General features: G+C 28.4%; 1 protein-coding gene across 6 annotated transcripts in view; it reads right to left on the reverse strand.

Annotated features, from left to right (window-relative positions):
- Positions 1-9,601, reverse strand: part of LOC119615475 (zwei Ig domain protein zig-8) — a 316,266-nt gene extending 306,665 nt beyond the window's left edge. For 4 of the 6 annotated variants that reach the window (XM_037971582.1, XM_037971864.1, XM_037971813.1 and 1 more), the window contains exon 1: positions 7,456-9,601. The gene's annotated coding sequence lies outside the window, so the exon portion shown is untranslated. The remainder of the gene's footprint in view (positions 1-7,455) is intronic. The other 2 variants (XM_037971698.1, XM_037971641.1) reach the window with 2 other exon arrangements.
- Positions 9,602-14,649: the final 5,048 nt, after the last annotated feature.

A 14,649-nucleotide genomic window follows, 5' to 3' on the forward strand; every position in this document is an offset into this window, starting at 1 on the left:
ATGTATGCCCACTCAAGATTAAAACATAAAATCAATTCACATTATTTTAGACAATGTATTTTTGTGTGGCTTATATAAGATATAAATATAATGTAGGCCCACAATATTTCTTCATCATATCAGGTTAACGAAATATCTTAGCATAGGTTAGGTTAGGTTGATAGGAGGATGTATAGTACAAGAAGAAATACACCTAGGCCACTATCGGGCCTGTTGTGCGCTCCTTTTCATGAACACAAAAAAAAATTCCATGAGTATATTATTTTCAGTGTTCAGAAACTCAGTTTCCTGGACGTAATTCCTAAGAATTTTCCAATCGGTGTTAGTCAGAAATGTTATTTCCGGAATTACATCACTTCCAAGATACTTGGATCTAACTTCGACGAATTCTTGACAGTGGCAAAGAAAGTGCACTACATTCGTTTGAATCCGCACTGCCAATTTTGTATAGATGTGCTCGTAATCCTGTGTGTCCACTCAGAATACGTACCATCATATTAATTTCAGAATTGCTCATTTTGAGTAGATTTTTCGTCTTGTTCTCATCAGGGTCACCCGATAGGATCTTTGTGGTTCTACACACCGTTTCATTATTCCAAGAGGCCTTATGGGATTCTCTCATCCATATTTTTAATTCAGCTTTTGTTGCGTCAAATTGATTTTGTTCGTCAGGTTAACTACGTCGAGCTCCCTTCCCTTTGAAGCTATTACATTCGCCCTTTCGTTACCGACTACTCCCGAGTGTCCAGGTACCCATATGATGTAAACCTTACCTCTAGGAGAGTATTCAGTTAAAGCTTTCTTACAATCCAATACGGTCTTAGATTTAATTTTATCACCTGATATCGCCCTAATTGCCTTCTGACTGTCGGTGAATATATTAAGGGCCGTGGGCGCCATATTTATTCTAATCAAATTTACACATTCCGTTATTACTCGGACTTCTGCCTGGAAGCTTGTGTTATGATTAGGTAAATGATTACGTATTTCTGTTTCTGGGTCTTCAATATAGCACCACAGGCCCACTTTAAACTCCAATTTACAGCCATTGGTGTAGCAATGGATTCCTACTGGTATTTGCTCTAGTTTTCCGCTTGACCAAGACTTTCTATCTGGGATCAGCGTTTCAAAATTTTTCGACATATTCTGTGTCTGGTATACGATCAGGGAAATATTCAATCTGTAAAAGCTATTTTTCGTAAAAATCATAATTCTATAATTGTTATTCTGAGACCGCTAATAAATATTTGATAGATAAATTTGAGTTCAAATAAAAATATCATAGCATTGAACAGTTATAGATGATATGAATGTTTTCAGAAATGTTAACAATTAAATTTTGATATATTATTGATGACATGGAAATCAACAGGCGTTTTCCCGCCATAATGTTATTGTACATTTTGATAAAATAATTGACATCTGTTGTGTAGTCGCAGTAGATATAATTTATAACTAATAAACCTTATCCTTTCCAATACATTAAATGATTTAATGATTTTTTATGCTTGGAGAAATTGAGTTCTTCTTGAACGCCCCTTTATTATATATAGAACCATTACACAGTGTATTAAAATCAATATTTGTGGGAAATATACCATTATTAAAAAAAATAACATGATTGCGTATGTTTTTCCAAGATCTAAGAGACCACTTTCTGAAAATGTACTAATCGTTGGATCGGAAGAAAACAAAGAAATGACACGCTTTTCCCCAATTTAAGTCCTCATAGCGCCAAGCTTGAAGTATTTATGTGGCTATTTTCGAAACTTAAACTAGAATTCCGATTGGACCATTCATTTAAAAATTATAGTCTTTTGTCCAATAAATTTTATAAGATCCACTTCTAAAAAAATAATAAATCACTTCATATTTAACTCCAGACCTCATTATATAAGCTTATAGCTGAAAACAATCTTATTCATAATGAAATGTTAAAATACATATATATTTTTAATGAATAAACCATTCACAATAATAAACCGTCAGAATAGTTCTGATATTAAGAAATACATTTTTTCCAACCCTTTTTACTTCTATTATTTTTGGCTCCAAAAAAGAAAACCTATTTCATCACGATCGCAAGACATCGGTTTCAAAGTTTGGGTCAATTGACATAAAATACCCCATATACATATGTATATATTTTAAAAAATGAATCTCTAAGTTTTTAAATTATAACTAATTGAGCTATAATCTTAAAACATTTTAGACGAATAGTGAACATATGTGGTTTATAGAAAACAGTACATTTATACTATTGTCCATACGTTTAAATTAAGAGTGATGTGAGTAAAAGGATGTATTTTTTCTACAATAACCAAAAAAGAAGTAAATGTTTTACTCATAGTATGTAATTTTAAGGCATAATATTTCAAACCGCATGTTTTAAAATTTATAAAACAGCAGTTTTTTTTTAACTTTTACCTGCAGCAGATTAAATAAAAAGGAACAAAATCTGTTTTATAAAGTTTAATACGGATTCTTTTGTATTCTATTACATTTTTAATTTATAAATGATCCTTTTACATGTTTGTATTATTAACTTTACTTTAATACATGAAAAGATACCTCATGTATGTACATAAGTATGTGAATATATGGAACATTTTATTTCTTATAAAGATTCATCCTTTTTCATAATACACACATACATGAATACAGTATTTGAATTTCATTATGGACAAATTCTATAGTAAGCAATTTCTATATTGGGTTAACTTACTGTACAATATGTTACAGCACAAATTTCAATAAACATATTTTTCCTTTTGCTTTTTACTGATTTAAATGTTATTAAAAAAGGAGTTCTTTGATCTCATCATAAATGTATAGAAAGAAAATGTTTGTTTTAATTAATTTTGTCATAGACAGCAAACATACTTTGATGTTCAACTGTTAAGTTTTGACTATATGTACAATGCGATGGACCACGTTTTCCAGTTCCTTTTTTTAAGTTGTTTCAGTTGCGCAAAGCTGAAATACATATACATACATAGATGACCGATAAAAAACGTAAGCTCTAAACAAAACAAGTGTGGGCATTTTTTTACAATATAATTGTACATTATCGTTATCGTTTAACCGGCAGGTATACTGACGGATATAATGCCGGAAGTTGAAATACTTGCCCTAATTCTTATCGGCACAAAATCACTTTCCGAGTCTATTTAGCTCTGTTCACCTGTGTTCATATAGATATAGATACTGTTCGCAATTTTCAATATAATTTGATGAAATCTGGTACATACAGCTTTTTTGATAAACTGTTGACAATAGTTGAAATCGATTCATTACTTCAGATATGTTGGATTTGTCCTGATGTCTATAATGCATAGAATAAATGGTCATATGCACCATTAAGTATACCAATCGGCTCAGATTATTTTTCTGAGTCGAGTAGCCCATGTAAATTTTGTAATCGAACTACAGCTCGCAATTTTGAAGATGATTCGATGAATTTGGTACACGTGTTATTTTTGACTCAAGGACGAACCGTTTGATTTTGGTTTATATTAGTCAATTACTTCACATAGCCTCCATATAACTTGATTTCTTAAGTCGGGCTCTGGATATCATAATTATCTCAAATATACTAATATCCCACAAAATGTCATGTATATGGACTATATGATGCCTGAGGTAGGGCATTATATGGTCAGCCACGTACGAGTTGTATTATATACAATGTCCTAATGATACTGCCAATTTTAGTATTTATACTTAGAGGAAAACAATATACACGCCTGGTACCAAATTGACACCAAATTTTTCAATGACATCCGTTTTCAAATATATATATACATAACATGTTGTTGTTGTATGTATGTATATACTTGACAACGGATGATATTGAAAAATTTGGTGTCAATTTGGTACCCGGCGTGTATATTTTTTTCCTCTGTGTAGGTATATATAAAGTGCAAAAGGACTTAAACAACTATAATTCACTTATCAGGTAATAGAATTCGAAATAAATATTTTGATATAAACGTAAATGCCTTCACCAATATTTATGGCATATTATCGGCACATTTTTTGCCCTTGGTCCCATATAAATCCTCTTTCATAACATAACTTTTAAACATGTAGAGCTATAGTATAAATATTTTGAAATTAATGAAAAAAAAAAAACAACATAAATGATTTATTGTAAAACATAATCCACATTTTTAAACATACTTATAACCGGTGTAGGGTATCATATGGTCATCTATTTTTTTACCTTTTTTATAACTATTTAACACAATTTATTGTTGTTGCTTACTGTTTTTTTTTTTGTCACAAATTGGTATGATTAAAATAAAATTATGTTCGTCAACATATTTTTAGAAAATTTTTCGCTTTCAATTATACCAAAATTACTGAGACTTAAATGGATAACAAATTCAGTAAATTGACACTATACGTTGATTTCACCATAATTACAATTAATTACACATATTTTAAAATAATATGATGACGGTTGTACAATAATCTGTAACTCAGAGCAAATATCTTATTAGTATTATTAACAGAAATCGACGAAAATTAAATATTTTTGCAAATTTAAGCTTTTAAAAGAAACAAGGTTCTTTTTATGGAATGAATTTTTATATTCATAATTGATTTATTACGATTGAACTTAAATAAGACAATAGGCTACTTAATTTAACAGAATCCCAATATAAGGCATTTATCTTCAGAAAATTACTTTATGGTTATATATCGGAAGACATCAGAGCTGTTAAACATCGTATTAATATGGTTGATCTATCTCGTTAAGTGAGTATAACTTCTATTATATGTATTTATCTATATATATAAAAGAGTAGCGTTACTGACTGACTGATTCATCATCGCACAGTCCAAACGGCTGAACCTAGAATCATGAAATTTTAACAGTAGATGTGTTTTTGGTTATGTATATCCACTAAAGACGGATTTTTGGAAATTTGTACATTTAGGTGTAAAAAAGGGAAAAAACGGGTAAAACAGGTTTTCTTAATTATCTTACCTGTTTCGTACTTTTTTAAAATTCAGTCCTTTTTGGGTGTAAACTTTTACGATTTATTGAAGTATTCCTGTAATATTTATTGAAACAAAATTGTTGCTATTTCACTGGGGAAAGAGGTTCCAAAATGGGGAAAAACGGGAAATTTAATTTTATTCAAACTCATTGAGCCAATTTTTATAGAATTTTAAAAGATAGGTTATTTACTCACACAAAATAAGCTTTTGGTATATTATTTTGGAATTCGAGTACTAAGGCCTATATAGGACAAAATTCGTTTGCTACCTTTTTGAAAGTAAAATTTTTCTGGAACAAATGAATGCAGATTTGAATCGTTTGAGTTTTATCTGTGATATATAGATTTAAATACGGAACATTTTGTAAACTTAATTCTCAAGGGGCGAAAAGGGGAAAAATTGTATTATTTTTATTAGTACTTGCCACTAAGCTAGAATTTATTCCACTTTTGGTACTTTTTCTTTCCTCAAATGATACTCTGTATGTTTTATAATATGAATTCATATGATTATTAATCATATACAGTCCTCATTAAATAAGATTTGTTAAGAGAGAATTTTTTAGTACTATTTTTCTCATAAATGGTACTTTTTGAATTTTCTAAAATATTCAACACAGGAACATAAATTTTAACATACATGGTCTTGACTGAATAATATTCTGTAAGTGGGTACTCTTTGGTACTTTTCCATTCTTCAAAAGGTACCTTTTGGTTTCTATATAATGGTCAACCGGAACACATGACACACGGTCCTTATTAAATGAGAATTTATTGAAAGAGGTTTTTGTACTTCTTCGTTTTTCCGATGATACTTTTCGATATTTTGACGATATTGAACATAGATATATAAAATTTAAAATGTGAATGAGAATCTACTGAAATGGAATTTTGGTACTTTTTCATTCATCTAATTATATTTTTTGAATTGTGTATAATATTGAATACAGATACATAAAATTATTCATTAAATGAGAATCTATAAGAGTAATTTTATAGTACTTTTTTTCAAATAGTAATTTCGAAATTTTCTATAATGAATGAAACTAAAAATACAAGCTTCTTCCTGAATGCGAATTTATTCATGTGATATTGAACGTAAAAAATTTTAACATTAAAAAATTTTTAATCAATTTAATTTTATATAAAAGTAAACAAAATTTTATATATATTTAATTTTGGTTGGGGTAGCGAAGCACCCAGTGTATGCTAGTATTTAATAAATCTGAAAAATCAAGTAACATTGACTTTTTATTTGCAATAATTAAAATTTGTTTATTTGTTTGTGAGGAGACCAACATTAGCTTAATAAATTAAATGATAAATATGTATTTATGTAATATAAATCAGACATCAATGTAGTCTTTTATTAATACTATTGACGTTGAAATGTACATATATTTGTGTAAACATTTGTACGTTTTATTAGACCTGTACATAAAATATGTTGAAACCTTTTTGATATCGAAAATGTAATTTGTAAAATTGGGTAAATAATGTTAGAGTTTTTGATACCAAATGAATGTTGAGAATTTTTATTTATTTTTATTAATATTTTATTTCTTGTCTTGGTTTATCATGTATACAATCTATAGAATTAGTTTACAGTAGAGTGTCCCTTGGACAATATTTTTTACTTAGCAATCCTGGCCTCCGATAGGTTAGTGTTCTAGTCTGGGAGACCGGAGGTGGTGGGTTTGATTCCCACCTGAGGCACTAGTTAAGGAGCGCACAACTGGTCCGATGGAGGCTTTGGATATATTTCTTTGGATTTGATGTATGTATCTCCTCCTTTGAAACTAACTAACTAGCAATCCTGATCTCCATACATTTCTCAAAAAAAAATTTTAATAATACATTTTTAATACATTTTTATTCGATGTATCAATTAATAAAATAGTGGGTGTTTTTGATGGTACAAAGTCGGTTACAAACTTAGTTGAATTAAAATTCAAGTTTGTCAGCCAAAGTTTTTTTTTATAAGCCACACCATCATAATTCGCTAAATCTACTCAGAAAGTAATTTTGGAAGTCGGTGCACTTTTACTATACATATTAGCGTATTACAAACTTTAGTAACCATAACAGTACGCATATAATAACTTTTTTCTTGAATTGTTCTCTTTTTTCAATTGGTCTTACATTTTACAGAATTTATTTAGTTTTAGATACTAACAAAATAAACCCAAATAAAGTTAAATCCCCTTTGAGAACAGTTTAATGTACACAAATACATACATAAGTATGTATGTATGCTCTCAGTTTTTTAATAGAAAACTCTTCAGACATTTAAAATCCACTTCACTTTTAATAACCGTAAAATCCCAACTCGATATAAAATTGAAATATTTTTTTTTAAAAGCCTTTTGAAATAATTAAAACTCTTATTGTTCAGAATTCTAAGAAGAAAAAAATCGCAAATTAAAAAAAAAACGATTATACTCACATTGTCTTCTTTTTTGTACAGAATAAGTAGTCGTTTTTTTATCTTTCTGTTTAAGGACAACCTTTAAATGATGTCAATGGTTGAGGATTTTAGCTTGTCATTTGATACAACGATGGCATATGTATAGAGTATTTTCATCTTTTCCGTTCACATGTGATTTTTAAACAATTGTTACACGAGTTTGTGCAGTGTTTGATTTTTTTTAAATTGTTGTTTTTGTTAGATATGGATGGTCTAAATACTAAAGCAACAACTACAATAAGAAAAATCCAACAGCAAAAGAACACACTAAACAATGTATTTTATATCCAAACAAATATTTGCTTATTACCCAAGGATGAAGTCAGCAAGGATAATACAACACTTATGCAGGCTCACTAACACAAAATTCACTCACACCGAGCTGTATGTAAAAGAGAGGTTTTTTTGGTATGTTTTTGTTTTTACATTGACAATGGTTTAGCTTTAGAACACATACATTCCATATACATACACTGACTCACAGACACTAATTTACTTGTACGTAAATGTAAGTAAGAATGTTTGTAAGTATTATTTTACTTTCGATGTTGTATTTTTTATTTTGTTTTTGCTATTGTTATTAGCTTATTTTATCCTTTTCTGGTATTTTTTATGATTTTACACTTAATGTTGGGAAAACAAGTGCAATATAAACACATAGATTCTAATTATTTCGAATGAAGTTGTGGTTGATTTCTTTTGGTACTAATGTTTTTATTTTATTTTTTAGTTGAGTATATTTATCCTTACACTTTAACTTTCAGTTTTCTATGCAGATTTTTAAGCATAAAAACATTAATGTTGAATTTTAATTGCTTTTAACTTTTGCACTGCTTATTAATTATTTAAGTAGTATACTTTTTAGGCCGGTATTTATGAAAAATATTTCTAAAACATTACTATTGTTATTGATATTAAAGAATAGTCCTTTTATTAAAACACTTTTTTATAAATTTATTTGTTTTTATCATTTATTAAATATGTTCTTTAGTTGAATTGCACATACACCCAGAAATCTTTATATATGTATTTACTCATACATGAGAATATCAACAATAAACACACTTGTAACAATAGTTATTCATGGCAGGCTTTAGGCTGTGACAGTGATTCTTTATTATTATTTTTTGTTTCACTATTTTTGTATTATTATGCACAAATATACAGACAACAAATCGAAAAAAATTTGCTTTAAAATTCACTTTCGATCTGAAAATAATGAAAATAAATATTGTATTTATTTACATGTATAATTTATTTTAATTTTATTTCAACTTTATTTTTCATGTTGTTTTTTTTTCAACATCCTTGAACATGACAAAGAAGCAAAATGAAATTATAGAAATGAAGGAGGGTTGTTTGTTGTTTTATTTAAATTTTCTTTAAACAGAGTGACAAGTGGCAGGAATCAGACTTTTGCCCTCTTTGTAGTTAAAATGTAGATTTGGGTTAACACGTTTCTTTAAATACGAATGAATGTATTCACACCATATCATCACTTACTCAATTCAATTGTCGAGTAATTTACAATGCGTATTTTTAAATTTATTTCTTGTTTTAAATTCAAAATATTCTTTTTTACAATTTTTAGCTTTAATCACACTTTAACATTTTACTCATTCATTAATTTTCTTGAGTATTTCAACAAAGAAATAAAACATTATTTTTTACAATGCTTTCGTCATGCCTTTGAATTCAACTCAGCTTGAATTCTCTCCAAATATTTCCTTTCAAGGATAACAAAAAAACACTTTATTATATTATTTTCTATTTTATTTTGATTATTTCAAAACAATGCATTCAAAATACCTTGAATATTTTATTCTTTATTTTTATTATTTTTATATTTTTGTTTTCTTATTATAAATGACCGGTTTAACAATTTACAAATTGCTTTGGTCTTCTGTCATACACTCATTCACACATCCATAAAATATTGAAAACACAATATATAAACAATTTGTTAAGCATTACAGCGTTATCGCGTGGCTACGTGAGTTTTTTAGAACAGCTTTCACCGAATATTCACCGTAGACTAACTGGAGTAGCCTGGTTGGTGCACGCCCGTACAACGTGAAAGTTAAGGAATGTTGGCAGTCACAATATTCCACAAACCTTGTATCAAGTAATAGACAATGACCAAATGCAGAGCGTAACTGAAACTCATTGAAGTAAAAGCTAAATATTTTAAGTTCCAAACACTGATTGTTGAGGCGCAGGACTCGAATGCGCACAATCGTTATAGAAAAAGCTTTCGGACTTTAATTCGGTAAGTTGTAAAGAGCGAGAGCATGAGGGTGATACAATGAGAGTCGATATCCTATTTTTAGGATTCTGTTGAAGTCAAAAATCTTAAGAAAACCTGTAATTTAGTCAGTTGTGCCATATTCAAATACGTAATACTTTCACCCAGCTGTTCAAATGGTGCATGCGCCGAATGTTACATTCCAATTTGGAATTTGTAACACTTTACAGCTGCCATATTGTGCGCGTTTTTATCGTAAATACAATATTATATCGTAAAATATGATTTTGTTTATCGTAATGTGTCCACTCTTTTTTTGACAGTTTAACTCTTGTGACCATAGTTTAAGAGTAATTTTTTAACCTTCTTTTATTTTGTTTCATTTTGACCTTATTATCTGCTCACTTGCACATGGCCAACTCTCATATTTACATCTACAACAAATTATTAAAAATTCTATAAGTTTTTAGTTTTTTGTAATCTGTCCGTAGTGACTGAAACTTTTAAAATTTTTAAGATTTCAAAATTATTCAATAAACTAATGAAATTTTTTATGTCGAGGTGTTTTAGTGGATTGTAATAATCGGATTTTTGTTCCGGGAATACCCGGCAAATTTTTTGCATTTTTCAATAAATCATGAACTAAAAGATATTGATAATATCTATACTCTGTCGTATCATAAGAACGTGTCCCAAATAATTCTTAATTTTTTTAATATTTTCCCATGAATATGTTTCTTAAAGAAATTTGTAACGAGACTGATTTTATAATACAAACAGTTATTCACAACTATGGTAAGATACAATCTAAAGTAAAAGTCAGTAATCGATGTTGCATTTTTTTATTCTGAAAATTTTTTTAAGTTTTTACAATATTTTGTTTAATTTAAAATTTTTGTTAACTTTCAAATTTCGAAAGCCATATTCTTTGAAATGGCGAAGAAATCATTTAATGAATCAAATCATTCTCAGGAATTCAATCAAATCAAAAATATTCTCAGGAATTTCGGGAAACAAAAGTTAGTTTATCTGACATTTAACAAGTCAAGCACATTTTCTTTTTTATGGTGACACTCTAATATACATACATGTATGTATGTATGTATGTATGTATGTATGTATGTATGTATGTATGTATGTATGTATGTATGTATGTATGTATGTATGTATGTATGTATGTATGTATGTATGTATGTATGTATGTATGTATGTATGTATGTATGTATGTATGTATGTATGTATGTTATGTATGTATGTATGTATGTATGTATGTATGTATGTATGTATGTATAAGTACATAGATTTGTATAAGGTAATGACCCGCTTATTGCCGGGTACATCGTCATGTTTTATCTTTGAACAAAAGTTGTCGTAGGTCTTCATTATAATAAATACGTACATATGTATGTATCCATGTATAAATTCATATGTAACTGTAATTGTGGATATACACAAATACATACATACGTACTTAAGTATGAGAAAATTATTCTCTTCATTGCTGGTCAAACGCAAGGAGGTTGTTTTACATTTTTTCTGTTGAATTTTCTTCTGTTTTCTTTATTTTCCTTTTAACCCTACTAACTCAATTTATGTTGATGCTAGTGTTTTTTTTTTCTAGCTGTGTCTTACCACTTGTTCATCATCGTTATTATTTTTCTAACATTTATTTGACCTTTTTTGGGAGGCGAGGGAAATTTGTTTGAATTTAAGTGTCGCTTTTTCCGGTTTTACTTCAGTTTTGTATCCTCGAGCACTATGAATGGCATAATTTGCACATGTATACGAACACAATCATACATACACTCACACACACACGCAAACATTACATACATTGTACAAACATACGATTCATAAGGACGAGTGCAAATGTACATAAAAGTCATTCTTAATCTTTCACTATACATGCATATGTATGTCCCCTCGAGCACTTTCACAGTTCTGTGCGTGTAGTGTATTTTTTTAATTTTTTTGAGATTTTAGCGTCACCATTTTTTCACTTTTCTTTGTGTATCCTGTCATTTTTTGTTGTTTCTATAATTTAACTTTATTTAATACAGATTTAAGCTTTACAAAAATCGATTTGCTGTTAGTTTATGCTGCAGGTGATTTGTGATAATGACAAGTTGTGGTCTATTGAGAATAAGAAACAATTTATTTTACCTTTAATGTCACTCATACAAACAACTACAATTTAATGTGCACCTTTACGAAATATTATATATCCCCATGTACAAAAATTAGAGTGTCCCATAGGAATAAAAATAGTTCTAAATTCGCACTAATGATGTGTATCGATTTGCAAAATACCTACAAAACATGAAAAAAAAAATTTGAAAATTATCTTCGGGTTTGTTACCAGAGATTGAAATTCATTCAATTTGAGAAAATAAAACGTCTTCAAATCTTTTTTGGTCTGTCTAATTTTGTAATTTTAGCTACACTTGCTAAAATTTGTATATTTTTTTACACAATGTAATATTTCCGCAATCTACAACATCTAAAGTCCTATTATATTGATTACGACAAGTTTTACTAGTCCAGCATAAAGGGTCGGTTATTATATTCAATTCATTTATACTTTGTTTGATAACGCTAATTTTGGAGTTAGAAATAAAGAATATAGTATAAAATATAGAAAAGTATATTTTTCGACAGTTGATTTTTATAAATCTAATGATGCAATTCTACAGAGAAATGTTTCATCTGAGACCTAATAAAGTATATTCTTAATCCTTATGAAATTCTGAGTCGATTTAGCTATGTCGTCTGTCCGTCTGTCTGCGTAAAACACGAAGCAATAGAAATTCAAGAAATTCACCCAAAACAGTCTTTATTATCCGGTACACGGTGTAAAAAGTAATGAGCAAAAATTTCAGACTACCTCAAAAAAAATAAAATTTTTTTCCCACATACTTCATTGATAAATAAATCTAATTCGATAAAGTTCGAGCTGAATATGTTTTGTGTACATACAAATCATTCTAACAAATTTTTTTTGGATCGGTCCATTATTGGTCATAGCTCCCATATAAGGCCCACTTCCGAAAATCATTTAAACGCACATATTTAATTGTCAAATAAAGCTATCTTGATAAAATGTCACTCTACGAAATTTCGGATCTACTTCCGAAAATCACCTAAACGCATATACTTCATTGAATTCTAAAGCTATTGGTATAAAATTCAACTTAAATATGTTTTGTGTATATATAAAACTTCCTCCAATTTTTTTCCAGGATCGGTCCATTATTAGTCATAGTTCCCAAATAAGGGCCACTTCCGAAAATCATTTAAACTCTCAAATTTCATTGTCAAATAAAGCTATCTTGATAAAATTCGACACAAATATATTTTGTCTATATATGAATCACACTACGAATTTTTTTTCGGATAGGCCCGTAACTGGTCATAGCTCCCATATAGGGTTCACTTCCGAAAATCACATAAAGGCATATATTTCATTGAATAATAAAGCTATTGGGATAAAGTACGACTTGAATATGTTTTGTTTGCATACAAATCATTCTACCAAATTCTTTCCTAATCGGTCCATAATTGGTAAAAGCTCCTATATAAGGTCCACTTCAAAAATTAAACGCACATATTTCATTATAAAATACAGCTATCTTGATAAAATCCGACACAGATATGTTTTGTGTATATACACATGAATCACTCTACGAAATTTTTCCGGAGAGGCCCGTAATTGGTCATAGCTCCTATATAAAGTCCACTTCCAAAAATCACTTAAACGCACATAGTTCATTAATTGATAAATCTAATGGAATAAAATTCGATTTAAATATTTTTATTTTTGCATATAAATTATTATACGAACTTTTTTCCTGATCGGTTCATAATTGATCACAACTTCCATATAAGGATCATTTCTGAAAATTACTTTAAAGCACATTGACAGTCAAAGTTATCGGGATAAAATTCGACATAAATATGTATTTTGTATATACATATTAATTGTTATACGGAATTTTACTTCTGAAAATCACTTAATACCACCTAATTCATTCTTAAATTATTATATGCAGATAACTGGTCTATTAATATAAATTTGTCTGGACCAAATCAAAATTACGGAAATAAAAATGTTGTCAAGTTGTCTAAAAACTAGATAGATAAATGGGTTTTAATAAAAAGTAGCTTGCTGGTGGAGGATATTTGAGAATCGGCATAGCCGATTCTCTAACTTGTTATTTTAGCTTTTATACATAAAACTAGACATTTATCCAAAATTTTATTATTATAGCCAATAAAATAAATAAGATAAAAATTGCATAAAATTGATTTGAGTTATTTTTTAATTTTGATCAAATGAATTATTACCTAGTCCGTGGAAAGTTATTGCTAAAAATTTCTAGAATCATCAACCCTTTCAAAATCTTTGTCAAATTCACATGTTGTTTAATATTCTTCATTAAATAATATTACAATGTTGCTTCACTGGACGCTCTAATGTAAGTACATGTGTATATTTGTATATGTATTTCAATAAGGCATACGATCTTACACACATACATGCATACATATGTATGTATATAAGTAGGATTAAGTAGTTTTATAACAATATAATAACAAAATATTGTTTTTAAATATAACCTACACAGAAAAAACTAAAAATATGTTTTAATTATCAAAATAATTGTATCAAGCAAGTTTTGCACCTATCACCAAAATGATGATATCAATTATCAAATTTGTAAAAAAAATAAAAAAATACTTTTTTTTTCCAAATAACGAATTGATCAGAACAATTAATATCAATAATTGAGACAAAATTTAAAATTGATTAATTCATTAATTGTATAAATTAAATATTTAATAAAAATAAACTCTAATTTTTATTAATTTATTAATCAAATGAATTAAGTTTGTTTGGAGGAAATTGTATTAAAAATCAATTAAGTTGA

This window comes from Lucilia sericata, unplaced genomic scaffold (genome assembly GCF_015586225.1).
Source record: "Lucilia sericata isolate MDLA Ls3-8-SP2 unplaced genomic scaffold, ASM1558622v1 Contig000002F_arrow, whole genome shotgun sequence".
NCBI classification, from domain to species: Eukaryota; Metazoa; Arthropoda; class Insecta; order Diptera; family Calliphoridae; genus Lucilia; species Lucilia sericata.